This window comes from Nerophis ophidion, linkage group LG11 (assembly GCF_033978795.1).
Source record: "Nerophis ophidion isolate RoL-2023_Sa linkage group LG11, RoL_Noph_v1.0, whole genome shotgun sequence".
NCBI classification, from domain to species: domain Eukaryota; kingdom Metazoa; phylum Chordata; class Actinopteri; order Syngnathiformes; family Syngnathidae; genus Nerophis; species Nerophis ophidion.
Genome location: NC_084621.1, coordinates 3,763,198 through 3,783,837, shown reverse-complemented (window position 1 = coordinate 3,783,837; position 20,640 = coordinate 3,763,198). Strand labels below are relative to the sequence as shown.

General features: G+C 40.5%; 1 protein-coding gene across 6 annotated transcripts in view; it reads right to left on the bottom strand.

Moving 5' to 3' along the window:
* The window catches only part of adgrb1a (adhesion G protein-coupled receptor B1a), a 468,831-nt gene extending 448,533 nt beyond the window's left edge, over window positions 1-20,298 (bottom strand). For all 6 annotated transcript variants that reach the window (XM_061914951.1, XM_061914947.1, XM_061914950.1 and 3 more), the window contains exon 1: window positions 19,860-20,298. The gene's annotated coding sequence lies outside the window, so the exon portion shown is untranslated. The remainder of the gene's footprint in view (window positions 1-19,859) is intronic.
* Between the last annotated feature and the right edge of the window lie 342 nt (window positions 20,299-20,640).

The following is a 20,640-nucleotide window of genomic DNA, read 5'->3' as shown; positions in this document are numbered from 1 at the left end:
ATGTAAGCACTAGGGCTGGGCAACGATTAAAAAATTTTAATCGAAGTTAATCGCACTATTTCTCCGATTAATCGCGATTAACTGCATTGTATCCGCAAAGCCCAATAATGAATTCAAAAGTAGTGTGTAGTGCACCTTTATTGGAATATTCTCCCACATGAACAAAAGCGCCAAAACATTTGTTGTGCAAACACAATTTAAATCAGTCCTTGTTAAACAGTAGCAGTTAAATACCATATTTTATGAAAATCAACTCCAAAAATGTAAATACAAACATTTAAGCTTATTGCCACTGCCAGGGTATTTAAGTTATCCTGTTTGTTATGGAAAATAAATATAATCTACATACAAATCTCTGAGCCACAATCATAACATCTGAACAGGCAATTTCTGAGGTAACAGCAGAAACATTTTTTTGATCAGGGATCTTATGTTTAAAAAACCTATATTATAGGTAGTGGGCTGTTTTAGGGAATTTTGGATCAAATTATCCGTAGTAGCAATATTAATAATGTTGTGTTTATTCTGCGTAGTGCACTTAAAATAATTATGACCATATCAAGGAATTGATATGATGGGAATTTTCCGATTGTTTGCTTGGTGCTTTGATAAACTGAAGGCATCATATACATGGTACTATATTGTGATGTTATGAGCCAGGGAAAAAAAGAACTACCCTACCCAGCATGCAACAGGAGTGAGGAGCATGCGCGGTAGCCCGGTATAGGTTGTGTGTCGCCATGACGGCATCTTGTATGTTGTGATATGCACGCTCTGAAAGCAAACGTTAAGAACTCAGCCAACACTCCTGGTCTGCATTATTCATAAATAGACAGACAACACATATACTCCGCTGCTTCACAGGCCGCTGGATGTAGCCGGCAAAGTATTCCCATGCTAGCTAGCCGGTCTAGCAAGCACGCCTCATTCAGTCCAAAACGGCCCGATCTATCCACATCCAGAATTGTCTGGCGGTCGTAAGTGATCCCGGAGTGACCACGCTGTAAGCCAGCCAGGAAATTTGCAGAATTGTCCGGTATTTTTGCCAAATGTTCCATCTTTACCAAGAGCCCCTCGACGCCATCTTGTTAAGAAAAGGCTTTAACAAAATAAAAGCATGTAAACAACATACACAAATGTGCGATAAAATAATTGTCGGCGTTAATAGATTGATGAATTAACTCGTGATTAACGCATTAATTTGCCCACCCCTAGTAAGCACATATGCATACACACACTCATACATACAGTATAATCACGTTTAATCAAACATATATTAACGTTGTCAGCCAAGGGCAGCATGGGGCTCTTTTGCACCGCCCAAGTGGCTCTCTGGAGCTTTTGCAAAAACGTATGAAAAATGGAAAAAGATGAAGGGAAAAAATATATTTTTTGTTTTAATATGGTTTCTGTAGGAGGACAAACATGACACAAACCTCCTTAATTGTTATAAAGCACACTGTTTACATTAAACATGCTTCACTGATTCAAGTATTTGGCGGGCGCCGCTTTGTCCTACTAATTTTGGCGGTCTTTAAACTCACCGTGGTTTGTTTACATGTACAACTTTCTCCGACTTTCTAGGACATGTTTTATGCCACTTCTTTTTCTGTCTCATTTTGTCAACCAGACTATTAATGTTGCGCGTGAATACACAAAAGTGAGTTTTGTTGATGTTATTGACTTGTGTGGAATGCTAATCGGGCATATTTGGTGCCTGCATGACTGCAAGCTAATCGATGCTAACATGCTACTTAGGCTAGCTATATGTACACATTGCATCATTGTGCTTCATTTGTAGCTATATTTGAGCTCACTTAGTTTTCTTTTCATTAATTCAAATTACATCTCATGACACACTATCCGTATGTAATATGGCTTTTAAATTTGTTTTGCAGCTCCAGACAGTTTTGTTTTTGTATTTTTGGTCCCTGCCCTAGGGGAAACTGGGTAACACATGGCACACTGAAAAAGGATAACCTATTGTTACTATAACAATCTACAAGGTTAATACAGTTCGCTTATCTTTCTTCCCCTTCATGTATCTGCTTTCTCTTGTATGTTAAGTTATCATTACATATATATATATATATATATATATATACATATATACCTCCATGTTCAAACTGCTTCCACAGTGGAGTGTTTTATGTCTCGTCTTAAGACCCACTTTTATTCTTTGGCTTTTAACACTACGTGAGTTGTGTGGTCCTTTGTTGTCCTCTGTGTTTTTTATACACTTTGATTTCTATTTTACTGTTTTAATTGATTTTACCCTTTAAAATAGTTTTTAATCATATTTGTTTTTATACTGTTTTTTTAATATTGTTTTTTTATTTTTTTATTTTTGGTTTTTATTCAGTCATTGGTGGAGCATAATGTTTTTTTAACATTGTTTTTAACATGGCTGTGCAGCACTTTGGAAACGTTATTGTTGTTTAAATGTGCTATATGAATAAAGTGGATTGGATTGATTGGATATATTTATTGTCGCAATTGAAAGAATTGTATTGTTGATCATAAGAGGTAAATTATTGTTATTATTCATTATCAATAGGGATATTTCTATTGGCATTTGTATTGCTCCATTTGTAGAGTAATAATGCTCATTGTCATTTCTGTGATAATATTATGAATATTTATTACACTAACTGCTTCTTTGCTATCACTTTTACCATCATTGTTGTACAAACCCTATTCACTGAGGCTGTTCTGTTGTTGTTGATGTTGTTGTTGTCGTCTCTTTGTCTTGTCTCCCACTGTCTTCCTCCAATCCCGATCCAATTTTTTTGGCCTCAGATTTGATTTTCAGTTCCGATCTGATACTTTGACAATAAACATCTGAGGTCCTCTCCAAGGTTTCTCATAGTCAGCATTGTCACTGGCGTCCCACTGGATGTGAATTCTCCCTGCCCACTGGGTGTGAGTTTTCCTTGCCCTTTTGTGGGTTCTTCCGAGGATGTTGTAGTCGTAATGATTTGTGCAGTCCTTTGAGACATTTGTGATTTGGGGCTATATAAATAAACATTGATTGATAAACATTGAAATAATAGAACTTAAAACGTTTCACAGCGAGAAGCTAAAATATCCTATTACATTTAGAATTCAATAGTCCATCCATCCAGCCATTTTCTACCGCTTGTGCCTTTTGGGGTCGCGGGGGGTGCTGGAGCCTATCTCAGCTACAATCGGGCGGAAGGCAGCGTACACCCTGGACAATTTGCCACCTCATCGCAGGGCCAACACAGATAGACAGACAACATTCACAATTTAGTGTTGCCAATCAACCTATCCCCAGGTGCATGTCTTTGGAAGTGGGAGGAAGCCGGAGTACCCGGAGGGAACCCACGCAGTCACGGGGAGAACATGCAAACACCACACAGAAAGATCCCGAGCCCGGGATTGAACCCAGGACTACTCAGAACCTTCGTATTGTGAGGCAGACGCACTAACCCCTCCTACACCGTGCTGCCCCAATTCAACAGTAATGTTGTAAATTATATGATGATATCAAATGTGTGATATTGAACCCTACATACAAAAAAAACTAAATAAAGTTTATATTGCACAGTCACTAAACAAAACAAAAACTACTATTGGCTCTCATTTAAATGATTTGTGATTTCCCTCCTGAGTTTGTAAACAACAACAAATACAACCCCATGAATAGTTTGTAATAATACGAACAAGAAAAATAAATGATTGCTTTTGACAGCTTCGCTCGTCTTCTCTCTCGTCCACTTTCTCGTTTTTCTTTGAGTTACTGTCTCTTAATCCGCACTGCGATGTCCCACTCCCCAGATGCATTAGCATAAGCTACATCCGCCATAGGTGGACCACTCTCTTGTGCACTGTATTGAAACAGCCTTGCACTTATTTCACTCACTAAACAAATCATCGAAGCAACAAAATACAGATCGATGCTTTCTTCTAATTGAGCAATCAATTTACTGGATTTGCTCCATTGCAGCCCTAACTAGCACACAGCTGTGGTTAGAGGTGGAAATCTTTCGGCACATCACGATTCGATAACGATGACGATTCAGGAGCTACGATTCGATAATAAGTGTACTATTAATTCATCTTTAATTTATGTATATTGATGCAGTTTTACATTCATTTTCGTTTCAATAAATAAGCATTTATCGCTTATAACTTTAAAAAACTGTGTATTTGCAATAAGAAACACTTAAATTAATTCCAACATTTATTACATTATAGAAAAAGTGTGCAAAACTGGAACATAAGAGCCCTGTAATAAAGGAGCTGGTGGGATCTCTCAGTAAGGAGGCTCGCTGCAGTCAACCAAATTTTAGAACTGTCTGCCTACTTTATTTACAATAAATACAATGTTATCGATTATCGACGTTTATTAATCGATTTTATGATTGTTCTTGTCCGAAAATCGTTTATTTCCCCCAGTTCTACCTGTGGTAAATATCGAATGGACTCGCAGCTCTTCAGCCGATTACCAATCAGTTAAGAAAGGCAAATATCCGATCCAATGACCCTAGAGCCGCGGTGTCATTTCTCACACATAAAGGAAAATCTATTCCCAAGTGGGCCGGACTGGTAAAATCCTGTCATGATAACTTAAAAATAGAGACAACTTCAGATTGTTTTCTTTGTTTAAAAATAGAACAACCACGATATGAAAACATACAAATTATAATGTTGCTGTTCATAGTATTATATCTTCATTTGTGGCGATCTATCATTTCTGAATAAATTATGTGATAATGTTCATCAGTCAATAGGTGAGAGTCTGGCAAAGTTTTAAAATGCTCTCATTGGTCCATCCATCATCCATCATCTTCCGCTTATCCGAGGTCGGGTCGCGGGGGCAACAGCCTAAGCAGGGAAACCCAGACTTCCCTCTCCCCAGCCACTTCGTCTAGCTCTTCCCGGGGGATCCCGAGGCGTTCCCAAGCCAGCCGGGAGACATAGTCTTCCCAACGTGTCCTGGGTCTTCCCCGTGGCCTCCTACTGGTTGGACGTGCCCTAAACACCTCCCTAGGGAGGCGTTCGGGTGGCATCCTGACCCGATGCCCGAACCACCTCATCTGGCTCCTCTCGATGTGAAGGAGCAGCGGCTTTACTTTGAGTTCCTCCCGGATGGCAGAGCTTCTCACCCTATTTCTAAGGGAGAGACCCGCCACCCGGCGGAGGAAACTCATTTGGGCCGCTTGTACCCGTGATCTTATCCTTTCGGTCATGACCCAAAGCTCATGACCATAGGTGAGGATGGGAACGTAGATCGACCGGTAAATTGAGAGCTTTGCCTTCCGGCTCAGCTCCTTCTTCACCACAACGGATCGGTACAACGTCCGCATTACTGAAGACGCCGCACCGATCCGCCTGTCGATCTCACGATCCACTCTTCCCTCACTCGTGAACAAGACTCCTAGGTATTTGAACTCCTCCACTTGGGGCAGGGTCTCCTCCCCAACCTGGAGATGGCATTCCACCCTTTTCCGGGCGAGAACTATGGACTCGGACTTGGAGGTGCTGATTCTCATTCCGGTCGCTTCACACTCGGCTGCGAACATTGGTGTAAAATTTTAATCCACCAGAAGATGTAATAATTAGTAATATCAAACTCAAATTACAAACTGTTATTAATGTAATTTACTCGTTTTCCTCAACTGATGTCCTAACATCATGTGGTTTATTCTGTACATATGTAGCATCATCAAAACAAAACCTGTGAATTTGGACTCATTTCATGAATCACACATGAAGTTAGAAGGGGATACATGTGATTTCAGCATATTTATGTGCGAGCAGATAATGTGTCCCCAGTCCTCTATATTCTAAAGGCTTAGTGGCCACATGCGTGGACAGCACCTTTTCACTTTTATTTCCAAAATTGTGTACACTACTGAATTGGGGTCTTATGGCCGCTTATGTGGACACTTATACTGCCATCTGGTGGTTTCATAAAAGTATAACATACAATGAAATTTGGAGAAAAAAAAGTGTAAAAATAAGAATTAACATGTCACTAAACATCAAGTACACGGTTGGGCACTTATGGACTAAGTACATCATATCCAAAGATGATTCTTAGTTTTTATTCTAATTAGTAGGGCTGCGAATCTTTGGGTGTCCCACGATTCGATTCAATATCGATTTTTGGGGTTGCGATTTGATTATAAATCGATTTTTTCGATTCAACGCGATTCTCGATTCAAAAACGATATTTTTCCGATTCAAAACGATTCTCTATTTATTCAATACATAGAATTTCAGCAGGATCTACCCCAGTATGCTGGCATTCTAGCAGAGTAGTAGATTTTTTTTTTAAAAAGCTTTTATAATTGTAAAGGACAATGTTTTATCAACTGATTGGAGTAATGTGAATTTGTTTTAACTATTAAACGAACCAAAAATATGACTTATTTTATCTTTGTGAAAACATTGGACACAGTGTGTTGTCAAGATTATAAGATGCCATGCAAGTGTAAGCCACTGTGACACTATTGTTCTTTTTTTTTATTTTTATGATTGTCTAATAATAATTCGGGATTTTTAATCACTGCTATGTTGAAATTATAACTAATATTGTTACTGTTGTTGCTAAAATTAATTTTTGTTTCACTACTTTTGGTTTGTTCTGTGTGGTGTTTGTGTCTCCTCTCAATTGCTCTGTTTATTGCAGTTCTGAGTGTTGCTGGGTCAAGTTTGGTTTTGGAATTGGATTTCATTGTTATGGTATTGCTGTGTATTGTTTTGTTGGATTGATAAAAAATATATATATATCGATTTTTAAAAAAATGAACAATCGATTCTGAATTGCACAATGTGAGAATCGCGATTCGCATTCGAATCGCATTTTTTCCCACACCCCTACTAATTAGGGTCCAATAAGCCCAAATAGCAAAGAGAAACTAAAAAAAAAAAGCATGGTTTAACCGAGCACATAGCTCCGCCCCCTCTGGAGTCATGTGCACTCCTGCATTAGGGGATACAAAGAATTGCTATTGCGACATCCAGTGGACACATTTAGAAGAGCAGTTCCTTTCATTCCAAAATTTCAGCTAATTTTTATACTAACCAAAATCATCTCACGGGCCGGATAAAACCTGTTCGTGGGCCTGTTCTGGCCGGTTTGACACCCCCTGTCCTAACGGGACTGACTATTGGGCATAGCAAATGCCACAATGCACCGCTTAAACATCCCACCAAAACATCCAGTTTCTTACTCGCTAGCATTAACTCATTTAGAGACTTACACTAACTTTTATTGTCATTCAAATTTGGAACTTTACAGTACGGATAAGAACGAAATGTTGTTGCATTAGCTCGTTGTAGTGCAGGATAAAAGAGCAATATTAATACTATTATTGCGAGAAATCGACATCACTTCAGTTTTCCAACTATGGGAATGAATAAAGTAAGTGTGAAGGAGAGTACTGGGAATAAGACATAGATGATAGTCAATGAATTAACGAAACGGATAACCAAAAATCATTGTGACCATCTTTTTTTGCGTTGTTTAAAATCCAATATTTCTCATTCAAAAGTATATTTTTATTTGTCACATATTACATAATGTATTGATTGATTGACTGATTGAAACTTTTATTAGTTTACACAGTACAGTACATCGACCACTAAATGTCATCCATCCATCCATCTTCTTCCGCTTATCCGAGGTCGGGTCGCGGGGGCAGCAGCCTAAGCAGGGAAGCCCAGACTTCCCTCTCCCCAGCCACTTCGTCTAGCTCTTCCCGGGGGATCCCGAGGCGTTCCCAGGCCAGCTGGGAGACATAGTCTTCCCAACGTGTCCTGGGTCTTCCCCGTGGCCTCCTACCGGTTGGACGTGCCCTAAACACCTCCCTAGGGAGGCGTTCGGGTGGCATCCTGACCAGATGCCCGAACCACCTCATCTGGCTCCTCTCGATGTGGAGGAGCAGCGGCTTTACTTTGAGTTCCTCCCGGATGGCAGAGCTTCTCACCCTATCTCTAAGGGAGAGACCCAAACTCATTTCGGCCGCTTGTACCCGTGATCTTATCCTTTCGGTCATGACCCAAAGCTCATGACCATAGGTGAGGATGGGAACGTAGATCGACCGGTAAATTGAGAGCTTTGCCTTCCGGCTCAGCTCCTTCTTCACCACAACAGATCGGTACAACGTCCGCATTACTGAAGACGCCGCACCGTCCACTAAATGGTAACACCCAAATAAGTTTTTCAACTTGATTAAGTCGGGGTCCACGTTAATTGATGGTACACATACATTACATTTTAAGATGGTGATGTTTTCGGGGGCTAAGCACGAATGAAATTTATTTCAATTGTTTTATATACAGAACATACAAACACTTTATTTATTAAATCACAATTATTGAAATTCAACGATTGTGTGCATTTGCAAACAGCTAAAATTATGTATAAAGCAAACTACGACCTGCTACCCAAGAATGTACAACAATAATTTTTCAACCAAAGAGGAGGTACATAACCTAGAGGAAAATGTAATTTAAAACATTTGTATGCTCGTACAACACTTAAAACCTTTAGCATATCTCTATGTTAAATTATGGAATGGATTAACCCCATCCATCCATCCGTTATCTACCGCTTATTCCCTTTTGGGGTCGCGGGGGGCGCTGGCACCTATCTCAGCTACAATCGGGCGGAAGGCGGGGTACACCCTGGACAAGTGGCCACCTCATCGCAGAGAATGGATTAACCAAAGAAATCAAACAAAGCAGCAATATGATTCAGTTTAAGAGACTGTTCAAACTACAAGTGTTCACAAAGTACACAGAACAATAATTATGAACATTTTGAACCCTACCCAGTGGCCTAGTGGTTAGAGTGTCCGCCCTGAGATCGGGAGGTTGGGAGTTCAAATCCAAATACCAAAGACTATAAAAATGGGACCCATTACCTCCCTGCTTGGCACTCAGCATCAAAGGTTCGAATTGGGGGTTAAATCACCAAAAATGATTCCCGGGCGCGGCACCGCTGCTGCTCACTGCTCCCCTCACCTCCCAGGCGGTGATCCAGGGTGATGGGTCAAATGCAGAGAATAATTTCGCCACACCTAGTGTGTGTGTGACAATCATTGGTACTTTAACTTTAACATTAACTTTTTATTAAGACAAATATTATTTATGTATTTATCAATCAATCAATCAATGTTTACTTATATAGCCCTAAATCACTAGTGTCTCAAAGGGCTGCACAAACCACTACGACATCCTCGGTAGGCCCACATAAGGGCAAGGAAAACTCACACCCAGTGGGACTTCGGTGACAATGATGACTATGAGAACCTTGGAGAGGAGGAAAGCAATGGATGTCGAGCGGGTCTAACATGATACTGTGAAAGTTCAATCCATAATGGATCCAACACAGTCGCGAGAGTCCAGTCCAAAGCGGATCCAACACAGCAGCGAGAGTCCCGTTCACAGCGGAGCCAGCAGGAAACCATCCCAAGCGGAGGCGGATCAGCAGCGCAGAGATGTCCCCAGCCGATACACAGGCAAGCAGTACATGGCCACCGGATCGGACCGGACCCCCTCCACAAGGGAGAGTGGGACAGAGGAGAAAAAGAAAATAAACGGCAGATCAACTGGTCTAAAAAGGGAGTCTATTTAAAGGCTAGAGTATACAAATGAGTTTTAAGGTGAGACTTAAATGCTTCTACTGAGGTGGCATCTCGAACTGTTACCGGGAGGGCATTCCAGAGTACTGGAGCCCGAAATGAAAACGCTCTATAGCCCGCAGACTTTTTTTGGGCTTTGGGAATCACTAATAAGCCGGAGTCCTTTGAAGGCAGATTTCTTGCCGGGACATATGGTACAATACAATGGGCAAGATAGGATGGAGCTAGACCGTGTAGTATTTTATACGTAAGTAGTAAAACCTTAAAGTCACATCTTAAGTGCACAGGAAGCCAGTGCAGGTGAGCCAGTACAGGTATATATGTATGTATATATGTATATAAAGGTATATACAGTACAGGCGTAATGTGATCAAACTTTCTTGTTCTTGTCAAAAGTCTAGCAGCCGCATTTTGTACCAACTGTAATCTTTTAATGCTAGACATGGGGAGAGCCGAAAATAATACGTTACAGTAATGGAGACGAGACGTAACAAACGCATGGATAATGATCTCAGCGTCTTTAGTGGACAGAATGGAGCGAATTTTAGCGATATTACGGAGATGAAAGAAGGCCGTTTTAGTAATATGTATTTGCTTACTATGGTATATTATTCATTATTTATTTGTTCACTGTCCTGTTACAGAGAACAAGGAAATTGGATAAAACTGCCATGGTATGAAAAGGGGTAGGATTAAATAAGCTCTGCTTCTTCCTACTCCTTTTCGGACGTGCTGTAACAAAACAACTGAAAATGTGTGATGCATTACATTGTATCTTGTGAATTTTTTCAAATAAACTGAAACTGAACTGAACTGAATTCATTTCAACGGACAACGCTGTTCGGAATGCAAGTTCTTAGAGGTAGTGGCAAGGTAGGAGCTGTGCCACAGCACAAGTTTAACTTGTACCCCGAGGTACAACTGTACTCTACTGTAGCTCCCATCCATCTCACCCCCCACAAATAGATTGCAGTCTTGTCACTGCGGGACATACTGTTTTCTACACAGCAGTGCAAAATGGGTCATTAATTTATACCATTCCTCTTGAACAGGTTTATAACTTGTATTTTCATTCAACTAAAAAGCCTTGTTGTTTACTTCCAGTATATGACGGGATGTCATTTGAATCGCATTCCCAATTCCCCGCTCTCTGTATTGCATTAATCGCATGACATCTTTGATAGAGCTTGCCCCGGGATTTGACTATATATTACTTTGGAGTCAGGGTGTTTATTTGAATTTTTTCAAGATAACGGTTATATATAACTCTACATGCCCCTAAAGCTGACCAACATGCCGGACTGTAGTCAGCTGGAGGCGTGTCTTAATGAAATTAAACAATGGATGTCCGCTAACTTTTTGCAACTCAACGCCAAAAAAACGGAAATGCCGATTATCGGTCCTGCTAGACACCGACCTCTATTTAATAATACAACTCTAACATTTGACAACCAAACAATTAAACAAGGCGACACGGTAAAGAATCTGGGTATTATCTTCGACCCAACTCTCTCCTTTGAGTCACACATTAAAAGCGTTACTAAAACGGCCTTCTTTCATCTCCGTAATATCGCTAAAATTCGCTCCATTCTGTCCACTAAAGACGCTGAGATCATTATCCATGCGTTTGTTACGTCTCGCCTCGACTACTGTAACGTATTATTTTCGGGTCTCCCCATGTCTAGCATTAAAAGATTACAGTTGGTACAAAATGCGGCTGCTAGACTTTTGACAAGAACAAGAAAGTTTGATCACATTACACCTGTACTGGCTCACCTGCATTGGCTTCCTGTGCACTTAAGATGTGACTTTAAGGTTTTACTACTTACGTATAAAATACTACACGGTCTAGCTCCATCCTATCTTGCCGGTTGTATTGTACCATATGTCCCGGCAAGAAATCTGCCTTCAAAGGACTCCGGCTTATTAGTGATTCCCAAAGCCCAAAAAAAGTCTGCGGGCTATAAAGCGTTTTCATTTCGGGCTCCAGTACTCTGGAATGCCCTCCCGGTAACAGTTCGAGAGACCACCACAGTAGAAGCATTTAAGTCTCACCTTAAAACTCATTTGTATACTCTAGCTTTTAAATAGACTCCCTTTTTAGACCAGTTGATCTGCCGTTTCTTTTCTTTTTCTCCTATGTCCCACTCTCCCTTGTGGAGGGGGTCCGGTCCGATCCGGTGGCCATGTACTGCTTGCCTGTGTATCGGGCTGGGGACATCTCTGCGCTGCTGATCCGCCTCCGCTTGGGATGGTTTCCTGCTGGCTCCGCTGTGAACGGGACTCTCGCTGCTGTGTTGGATCCGCTTTGGACTGGACTCTCGCGACTGTGTTGGATCCATTATGGATTGAACTTTCACAGTATCATGTTAGACCCGCTCGACATCCATTGCTTTCCTCCTCTCCAAGGTTCTCATAGTCATCATTGTCACCGACGTCCCACTGGGTGTGAGTTTTCCTTGCCCTTATGTGGGCCAACCGAGGATGTCGTAGTGGTTTGTGCAGCCCTTTGAGACACTAGTGATGTAGGGCTATATAAGTAAACATTGATTGATATGCAACTGGCCAAGAGCGTCTACTTGATTCTGCAAGCTTGTACGTTTGCTGGACTTTGTCAAAATAATCAAATTGCTGCAAAGCTTAAGTCTATCATTAAGAACTCGATCTGGGTATGGTTCACCTCAGGGGTGTCCAAACTTTTTCTACTGAGGGCCACACACGGAAAAATTAAACAATGCGGGGGCTGTTTTGATATGTTTCATTTTCAAACCATAAAAAAATATATGGATTCTTTTTTTTTTTACCTTTAGGACTCCCAGGGACCATAGAGCAGTGGTTCTCAGATAAGGGTACGTGTACCCCTGGGGGTACTTGAAGGTATGCCAAGGGGTACGTTAGATTTTTCAAAAATATTCTAAAAATAGCAACAATTCAAAAATACTTTATAAATATATTCATTGAATAATATTTCAACAAAATATGAATGTAAGTTCATAAACTGTGAAAAAAAAATGCAATATCAGTGTTGACAGCTATATTTCAGCTATAAGGTTTAGAATTAAGTTCATGATCCCAGATGGATCTCTACTAAAATCCCAAAGAGGGCACTTTAAGTTGATGATTTTTTTCTATGTGTAGAAATCTTTATTTATAATTGAATCACTTGTTTATTTTTCAACAAGTTTTTAGTTTGTTTTTTTATCTTTTTTTCCAAATAGTTCAAGAAAGACCACTACAAATGAGCAATATTTTGCACTTTTATACAATTTAATAAATCAGAAACTGATGACATAGTGCAGAATTTTACTTCTTTATCTCTTTTTTTCCACCAAAAATGCTTTGCTGTGATTAGGGGGTACTTGAATTAAAAATATGTTCACAGGGGGTACATCACTGAAAAAAGGTTGAGAACCACTGCTATAGAGGGTCTCCGTCATTAACATGTTAAAAATAAGTCAAATCATTATTTTCATTTTTTATGTAACGCTTACAGTACATCTCTATATCAACTTCAGGTTGATATAAAGTTAAAAAAAAAAAAAAAGGTTTTATGACTTTTCTGTCAAAGACAACTTTGTTTTTTATAGTTAAACTGAAATATGCAGTATTTCCCCCATTGCCCAAAACATTCGGAAAGCAGTGTTTGATCTGAAGTAATTGGAGCCTTAAAAAGATCAATAATGCAGGACACCATTGATTTAGATGTATAAATATTTCTGAGTAATCACAGTGAAAAAATAAATAAAATCCCACTAAATATCTTTGGGATCCAAAAGGTCCCCCACTCATAAAGTGATACATTTTTATTATTATTTGTTTACTTTCAACACTTAAGTTACGAGATCAACTTCAGATATATCTGTTGAATTTACGTTTTAAATATTATTTTGTTTGTTTCATGCTCTTTTGTCAAAGAAAACACTGTTTTTATATGGCAACCACACAGTATATGCACATAATATTTTCTACATAAAACATCCATCTTCTTCCGCTTATCCGAGGTCGGGTCGCGGGGGCAGCAGCCTAAGCAGGGAATCTCAGACTTTCCTCTCCCCAGCCACTTCGTCTAGCTCTTCCCGGGGGATCCCGAGGCGTTCCCAGGCCAGCCGGGAGACATAGTCTTCCCAACGTGTCCTGGGTCTTCCCCGTCGCCTCCTACCGGCTGGACGTGCCCTAAACACCTCCCTAGGGAGGCGTTCGGGTGGCATCCTGACCAGATGCCCAAACCACCTCATCTGGCTCCTCTCGATGTGGAGGAGCAGCGGCTTTACTTTGAGTTCCTCCCGGATGGCAGAGCTTCTCACCCTATCTCTAAGGGAGAGCCCCGCCACACGGCGGAGGAAACTCATTTCGGCCGCTTGTACCCGTGATCTTATCCTTTCGGTCATGACCCAAAGCTCATGACCATAGGTGAGGATGGGAACGTAGATCGACCGGTAAATTGAGAGCTTTGCCTTCCGGCTCAGCTCCTTCTTCACCACAACGGATCGGTACAGCGTCCGCATTACTGAAGACGCCGCACCGATCCGCCTGTCGATCTCATGATCCACTCTTCCCTCACTCGTGAACAAGACTCCTAGGTACTTGAACTCCTCCACTTGGGGCAGGGTCTCCTCCACAACCCGGAGATGGCATTCCACCCTTTTCCGGGCGAGAACCATGGACTCGGACTTGGAGGTGCTGATTCTCATTCCGGTCGCTTCACACTCGGCTGCGAACCGATCCAGTGAGAGCTGAAGATCCCGGTCAGATGAAGCCATCAGGACCACATCATCTGCAAAAAGCAGAGACCTAATCCTGCGGTCACCAAACCGGAACCCCTCAACGCCTTGACTGCGCCTAGAAATTTTGTCCATAAAAGTTATGAACAGAATCGGTGACAAAGGACAGCCTTGGCGGAGTCCAACCCTCACTGGAAATGTGTTCGACTTACTGCCAGCAATGCGGACCAAGCTCTGACACTGATCATACAGGGAACGGACCGCCACAATAAGACAGTCCGATACCCCATACTCTCTGAGCACTCCCCACAGGACTTCCCGAGGGACACGGTCCAATGCCTTCTCCAAGTCCACAAAGCACATGTAGACTGGTTGGGCAAACTCCCATGCACCCTCAAGAACCCTGCCGAGAGTATAGAGCTGGTCCACAGTTCCACGACCAGGACGAAAACCACATAAAACATTATAAAGTTAAATATTTGAAGTAATTGTAGCCTTAAATAGGTCCAGAACGCGGCAGCAGGACTTTTAACAGGGGCCAGGAAACACCAGCATATAACCCCAATTCTTCAGAGTTTGCACTGGCTCCCTGTTCATTTTAGAATTGATTTGAAAACATTGCTGTTTGTTTTTAAATCTTTACATGGACTGGCACCTCAGTATATCTCGGACCTCATCCAAATTTACATTCCCGCGCGCGCTCTGAGGTCCGAGAGCCAGTTCCAGCTCGTGGTGCCCGAGACCAGACTTAAGACCAGGGCCTTCTCTGTGGTCGGCCCTAAGCTCTGGAACATTCTGCCCCTCCATGTTCAAACTGCTTCCACAGTGGAGTGTTTTAAGTCTCGTCTTAAGACCCACTTTTATTCTTTGGCTTTTAACACTATGTGTTTATACACTTTGATTTCTATTTTACTGTTTTAATTGATTTTACCCTTTAAAATAGTTTTTAATCATATTTGTTTTTGTATTGTTTTTATTGGTTTTATATTCATTTATTTTTTGTTTTTATTCAGTCATTGGTGGAGCATAGGGCTTCACGGTGGCAGAGGGGTTAGTGCGTCTGCCTCACAATACGAAGGTCCTGCAGTCCTGGGTTCAAATCCAGGCTCGGGATCTTTCTGTGTGGAGTTTGCATGTTCTCCCCGTGACTGCGTGGGTTCCCTCCGGGTACTCCGGCTTCCTCCCACTTCCAAAGACATGCACCTGGGGATAGGTTGATTGGCAACACTAAATTGGCCCTAATGTGTGAATGTTGTCTGTCTATCTGTGTTGGCCCTGCGATGAGGTGGCGACTTGTCCAGGGTGTACCCTGCCTTCCGCTCGACTGTAGCTGAGATAGGCGCCAGCGCACCCCGCGACCCCAAAAGGGAATAAGCGGTAGAAATGGATGGATGGATGGTGGAGCATAATATATATATATATATATTATTTTTTATTTTTTTATTTTTTTTTTACAATTGTTTTTAACATGGCTGCGCAGCACTTTGGAAACGTTATTGTTGTTTAAATGTGCTATATAAATAAAGTGGAATGGATTGGATTGAATAATTAATTATAAAAAAACTTTTAACTTTTTTTTTTTTTTTTTTTTAGCATTGACAATAAGAGCAAAATAAAGAAAAACAAAAGAAGAAAAAAACAGCCTGCATGGCAGCTTTGTGTCAACATTGCAACTTTTCCCCGTTAGATTTCACCTCATTCTACTTTTTTTGTGTTTTTTTTAATTTATTTTTGCAATAGTGAATTATATTTATATAGCGCTTTTTCTCTAGTTACTCAAAGCGCTTTACATAGTGAAACCCAATATCTACGTTACATTTAAACCAGTGTGGGTGGCACTGGGAGCAGGTGGGTAAAGTGTCTTGCCCAAAGACACAACGGCAGTGACTAGGATGGCGGAAGCGGGAATCGAACCTGCAACCCTCAAGTTGCTGGCACGGCCACTCTACCAACCGAGCTAAACCGCCCCATAGCATTTCCAGAATGTGTGGCGGGCCACTAAACAATTAGCTGTGGGCCTCAAATGGCCCCCGGGCCGCACTTTGGACACCCCTGGTTTACTTTAATGAAGCGAGGGTTACTGAAATGTTTGAGTAACGAAAGCTGTCTACTGTATTTATTTTAAGCCTCAGTGGGCAAAGCAAAGTCATCTATCCCTCTCAGAGGCAGCAGAATAGCACTAGTCTGTCTATGTCACACTGTGCCGTATTTACATTCCCTCTTGATAGTGTTTTTAATCCATCTTCTGTCGTCCCGCTGACGGTTTCTGTACTACCCTTCTATTCATTTCTCTTCTTTCAATAACTGCCTTTGTACTAACTGCCACACTGTCTCCTCGCCCACCCTCTGATGTCACCAATTCAGATATGAGGTTTCTTGACGGTGGACAGCCTTTGACACCGTTGTCCTGTTTTTGGGGTAAGGGGCGGGATGGGGGTTAGTGATCATAAAAGTATTTAAATGGCAACAGGAAAACGTAAGATGCAGAAACAAAAGGGGACATGTGGGTTAAAAAAGCATGCATGGATGATCCTGAAAAGGCCTGTCGTGTTGCTGGCTTGTCTCATCCCGATGACTCCCAGCCAAGTCCACAGCGTTTGCCACAAATCTATTTTCCTAATCCTTTTTTATTATTATTCGTATCCGTCTAGACGGCGCACATAACATCTGCATAAATATTAGCATGCGACATCGAACTTTGTCAAGGGAGCCTTTTTAATTCCAGTACATTGAGAGTGACCCTTCTCTTTCTTAAATCAAGTCGGTGTTTACATTTGAAAATATTTCCATTTGCCACACGATATCACAAGCAAATAAGCTTCTCATAAAGCACCATCTTTAATGATGATATACATATTTCGAATGGTGTACTTTAACGGGTTGCTTTTTAAGCCTTTTGCCAACATTCTCACTCAAAATAGTTCATATCCACTCACGTTTGGCATATTTTTTTGGAGTAATTTCCTCTTCTCAGGTTTAACTTGATTGGGTTGAGTTTTTTCTTGCCCTGGTGTGGGAACTGAGTGGCTTGTGCAGCCCTTTGAGACACTTGTGATTATCCATCCATCCATTTTTCTACCGCTTATTCCCTTTTGGGGTCGCTGGTGCCCATCTCAGCTACAATCGGGCGGAAGGCGGGGTACACCCTGGACAAGTCGCCACCTCATCACAGGGCCAACACAGATAGACAGACAACATTCACACACTAGGGCCAATTTAGTGTTGCCAATCAACCTATCCCCAGGTGCATGTCTTTGGAAGTGGGAGGCAAACTCCACACAGAAAGATCCCGAGCCTGGATTTGAACCCAGGACTGCAGGACCTTCGTATTGTGAGGCAGACGCACTAACCCCTCTGCCACCGTGAAGCCCCACTTGTGATTAAGGGTTGTATAATTAAATTGTGATTGATGGATTGATTTTACCTATCCGAAAAATATAATCTCACCTGTGGCGTTTGTCGCAAGATACTTTTTTCTTGTTTGCCTCAGAAAAATGCATCGCTTTGATTTTGAAAAAAAGACCTAAACATGCCTTTTCACAGCAATTAGCTTTTTTTTTACCCCCAAAGATGATTGTACCAAAACAGCAGATAACTATTGACATGTACCTACCTAAAAAAAATTCAAATGCACAATCTCCACCTCTCTCACCGTCTCTCGCGGTTAAAATAGATGCAGAGCTTACTTTACACTGATGGATATTTATTTTTAAGTTTAACGTTGGAAAATGAAATTTGCGTTTTTGGGAAGAAATTCCAAAATGTGTTACACATCACACTACTTCTTCTCTACGTGATTCACCACTTGTGCAACTATTGTAGTAAATTTGAATAAATTAGAATAACAATTGGTTTTGGAGATCATTTAAATCTTTTATTTACTGAATTAAAAATATTGCAATTCAAAAGACTGTGCTTTTGCAAACAGCTACAATGATGTACAAAGCAAATGATAATGTATGTACCCAATAATATACAACAATTCTCCTAAAAAAAAAAAAAAGAGGACGGATATAATCTTTGAGAAAAATGTAATTTAAAATATATGCATGCACGCACAACACTTAAAACCTTTAGCATATCAGTATGTGGGAATAAATTATGGAAAGGATTACGCAAAGACGTAAAACAATGTACTGCTATGATCCACTTTAAGAAATGGTTCAAACTCAAAGTGTTTACAAAGTACAAAGAAAAGAAATACTGATCACAATATTGAACCTGATTGATTAATGACACATAATCCATCACATATTCAGTAAATTATCTCAACCGTACAGTAAATTAACCACCAATTCATGCAAACTGTTTTGGCATTTATTCATTCATTCATTGTGAATGATTCCATCCATCCATTTCTACCACTTATTCCCTTTTGGGGTCGGTGGTACGTATCTCAGCTACAATCGGGCGGAAGGCGGGGTACACCCTGGACAAGTCGCCACCTCATCGCAGGGCCAACACAGATAGACAGACAACATTCACACACTAGGGCCAATTTAGTGTTGCCAATCAACCTATCCCCAGGTGCATGTCTTTGGAAGTGAATAATTGTGTTAGAAGAATAATAAGATGTGCTTCTTTCTTCTTCTTTTCAGACATGATAGAATGTGGAACTGTCGACATGTAAATGTAAACATCACTATGTTGTTTCTTTCTTTTATTTTATTTTTTTTAACATGTGCCTAAATAAGTATCTACAATATGTGTAATACATTTTATGGAACAGTGGTCCCCAACCTTTTTGTGGCTGCGGACCGGTCAACGCTTGATAATTTGTACCGGAGGGAGTTTTTGGGGGTTGGTGCACTAATTATAAGTGTATCTTGTGTTTTTTTATGTTGATTTAATAAAAGAATAAATAAATAAATAAATACAAATAAAAATTAAAATAAAAAATTATTCTGCGGCCCGGTGGTTGGGGACCACTGTTATGAATAGAGATTGCATTTTTTTTCTATAGCATGTATCTATTCCTCCATCATTCCATTTTCTACCGCGTGTCCCTTTTCAGGGTCATTTGATGGGAAAATCATAACACAGGTAATGTGAAAACAGACACTATTTTTAAAGTCCCCCCCCCCCCCCAAAAAAAAAAAATATATATAATAATAATAAATACAGATTGCATTTCCTTATACCAACCGAAATTGTATCATTATTAGTGTTATTGTCATTATTTCAACAAAATAAATATTTATTGATAAGCCCAAGGCACACGTTTAATTTTTAATTACCGTCAATCGCACCTTTTAAAGTTGATTCAAGAACAAATAGTGATATTATATTGCGGTATTGAGAATTAAGTGGATGGAAAAAGGGGAAGCAAATCCCTCAAAAGTTGATCTTTCTTCCAAACATAGAAGTCAGCATAAATTGAATTGACAGCTGCAAATGTTTGGTAATTATAGTCACATTAGCTCATTTTGTCAAAAAAACACCACAAAAAAACACCAAAGTGGAACAAATTACATTCATAAAACTTGATTTAAAATCAAATAGGAAACATTTACTTTACCTTGAAGTAATTCGCAGGATACTTATTCCGATATTTTGGGGGAAAAGACATGGCAATAACTCCAAAGGTAGCTCCACGGAATCCACAAATGTCTCAAATGTTTGTAATGAAATCCCAAAGAAGTTCGTTGGTTGTGATAAATGGTACAAAAATGACGACTTTAATCGCTCCTTTTTTTTTGTTACTCCTTAATGAATTGACAGAAAATCCGTCAACACGTGCTGGGATAGTTTTCAAATAATTCGTTGTTTTTTTTTTTTTGAATAAAAAAAAAAAATCCAAGAGTTTTCACAGTCTTCCGGGTGACTTGTGAGGGTTTCACCGACTCGAGCTCATCCCTGAAGCCGCCTTCCACTGTCCAGCTCGCGGCTTCGGTTGAGTCTGTCTCCGCTCCCCTCGCAGGAAACAACCGGATTCCTTATTTGGACATCTCGTGCTTCACGCCACCGTCAAAGAAGGGGATTTAAGCAAAATTACTTCCAGCTCAAAGTTTCAAAATAAAAGACATTTAATTATTCCCCGGGGAATATTTTTATTTTGAAGGCCAAAAAACACCTCAATTTCCTGTCAAATTCGCTGCGTGCTGCGTTTTAAAACTGACAGGGAAGCCCTCGCATAGAAAATTCACCCAGCAGCCCCATCTTCTGGAGACAAAGAGCATCACCCGTAAGAATACATACAATATTTAAATTAAAGAAGGTGATCTGTGGTGGAATTATCTTTAAAAAAAATCGGTATTTATGGCCACAAAATATTACAATTGTTCAAATGATGACTTAAA